The 2899-nt window shown below is 34.9% G+C and overlaps 1 long non-coding RNA gene across 1 annotated transcript; it reads left to right on the top strand.

The window, feature by feature from the left end:
• The first annotated feature begins 997 nt into the window (after positions 1-997).
• Positions 998-2109, top strand: LOC127701116 (uncharacterized). Its single transcript, XR_007981823.1, has 2 exons — positions 998-1129; positions 1854-2109. It is a non-coding gene; the product is annotated as an uncharacterized LOC127701116 (long non-coding RNA).
• The last annotated feature ends 790 nt before the right edge of the window (positions 2110-2899 follow it).

Below are 2899 nucleotides of genomic sequence, written 5' to 3'. Positions count from 1 at the left end.
ATTAGAATAAACTCTGTTTCTGAAATAATAATTTAAACAAGAAAAAAGGTTCATGCCCAAAACGCCTGTGGCTTCTTTTGCGGACGAAAAGTTCGACAAAATAAAACGCTCTAAATTGTTTCTAGCGAAGGCAAGATAACATTTACACCATGATTCAGACAATATGTAAAGATAAAGGAATCAGTTAGTAACTGGTGCCGGTTTGGGTTCGGAGAATGAGCTTTGTTCTCCTGCGAAGGAAGTTAGAATTTATTTGAAAAATACCTATATGGTCTAAATACTCATATGGTCCAGCCCGTTATTAACCAAACGAGTCTTAGTATACTCATATGATCCGAACATGCGCGTATGGTCGGACCATATGGGTATACGCATATGGTCATGACCATACGCGTATGGTACAAATACTGATATGGTCCGGAACATATACGATAGTTAACGTTAATAGTTGATTCAGTAGGAATAGGTGAATAACGAATTAAAGGGTTGAAAAAAACACAAATCTTCTGTTGGTTTGTGTGCAAAATTAGTAAAAGTCACGATAATAAATTATCGCTATTTTACGAAATTTTCCTTTGATCTTACTGACTGATAATTTCCTTTCTCAGCACAGTAGAGTGATATGAAAAATTATCGCTAGAAACTAAGGGCGCATGTGCCTGTGTCAATGAAATTAACAACGTCGTCATAGGTAAAATAGCGATAAACAGATTATCATTGGTCATCTCAACTCGATTGCTTTTCTCACTTTCGCCGTACCGGCTCAAGCGAGAAAATCAATCTCGTTGAGATGACCAACGATAATCTATAAGTATCCACGAAAATGTATAGATTTTTTGTCCGACCAATAGTAATGTGATAACCTATAATGCTATAATGAATTTGTATAATGATACTCTAAATTAAACTCTGAGTAGTGGAAAATAAAAGCGACACCTAACGGTTGTAGCTAGTTAAAATGTGATGATTTTATCTGTTTATTTTTTTATAGACCTAATCTTGGATATCCATTGTGTTACAAGAAACATGCAATATTGAAAGTGCCTCAAAAAATATGGATCAAGAATGGGTTTTGTTATTTCCATTGGTATTATGTGAAAAGCCAGATACCATATGCATACTGTGGAAAGTAAGTCATATATATTGTAATTGTTATTCCCATTCGACCGTTAGTAATTTTAAAAGGCATACAACTTTAAAAGAAGGATCCCACTCTCAACAGCGACATTACCATATTATTATATACTATGTTGTATATTTAATTATTTATATGTCGTGTTCAAGGAATTCTATTACTTATGTAGTATACACAATTTTACAAGATCGACTGTCGTACACATGCATGATGAATATACCCTTACATTTTTCCGTATTGGTGTTTTATTTGAGAATGTAATGCTTGCTTTTGTAATTTTATATACGTGTGAAAAAGCGTTGACCGAAGTACATTTTGAGTGAAGCTCGCGATCAACGCTTTTAAAGCCCTTTCAAATAACAAAATGAAGCATTCAATTCTTATAATTACATTTTTATTCTACAAACATAAAATTACGAATTAAATCTTACTTTTTTTCTGTGCATTGTTGTGACGTTGTCATGGGAAGCACGTGCTGTCATGAATGTTGCTTTTTGTTTTGAAATAAAATCTAATTTTGGAATGCCTCACGATTGTTGTCAATGAATCATAATACGGATTCTAATGAAACATGCAGTTAGTTTTGAATTGTCAAGTTTGAACGTCATATTCTTTATGCAAGTAAAAAGTGATGAAACGAAGGCATATATATAATTCCAAATTTGCTTTATAATAATTGTCTTATGTAAATAGCATATTATATTAATCTATTTTTCAGCCGACAACGCTGCAGTAATTTGCCATGTAATAACCCTTGGGCCCCATCTATCTGTTATCCTGCCGGCTTCTTGTCACTGAAACTATACATGTTTTGTCCACACCATAAACCGCGATACTGGTATCCTTACTACGTCCGTCTTCCTCAGTGTTGTGAATGTAGGAGATCCTTTTCTTGGTGGCTACAAGCGCCGTGGAGTCCAGCTATTCCTTGAGAAAGAATTATAATTCTAATAAACGTGTTTATTTCCTGTAAATGTATTTTTAATTCTATTATAAAACTGAGAATGGAAATGGGGAATGTGTCAAAAAGACAACAACCCGACCAAAGAGCAGAAAACAGCCAAAGGCCACTGGACTTCAACACAGCGAGAAAATCCCGCACCCGGAGGCGGGCTTCAGCTGGCCCCTAAATAAAAATGTGTACTAGTTCAGTGAAAATGAACGTCACACTAAACTCCAAAACATATAAATGAACTAAAATTAAAAAAAAACATACAAGACTAACAAAGGCCAGAGGCTCTTGACTTGGGACAAGCGCAAAAATGAGGCGGGGTTAAACATGTTTTGTGAGAACTCAACCCTCCCCCGATACCTCTAGACAATGTAGAATAAACAAACACACAGCAATATACACAGTAAAACTCAGTATAAAAGAAGTCCGAGTCCGATGTCAGAATAGGTAACAAAAGAAACTAAGCAAAATGACAATGATACATAAATTAACAAAGGACTACTAGCAGTTACTGACATGCCAGCTCCAGACCTCAATTAAACTGATTGAAAGATTATATCTTCATCATATGAAAATCAAGCTCAATTCCTCCCGTTAGGGGTTTAGTATCATACCATCATACAATATATGAGAAGAACATAAGCCGTATCACTCTTAAGTCATATGTTGTCAACAATCATCGGCTTATTCTTCTGCAATCCGTTTTTTCACAAGTAAAGTTTTACAAAATGCGTTTTATACGAGTCTGATTGTGTACTAGGCTCTGTCAACTTTTCCAAATACTAAGTTGACGGTATCAATCTTGCACATTA

This window comes from Mytilus californianus, unplaced genomic scaffold (genome assembly GCF_021869535.1).
Source record: "Mytilus californianus isolate M0D057914Y unplaced genomic scaffold, xbMytCali1.0.p SCAF_5, whole genome shotgun sequence".
Lineage (NCBI taxonomy): Eukaryota > Metazoa > Mollusca > Bivalvia > Mytilida > Mytilidae > Mytilus > Mytilus californianus.
The sequence above is the reverse complement of the archived record's forward strand: the minus strand, read 5'-3'. Positions and strand labels throughout refer to the sequence as shown.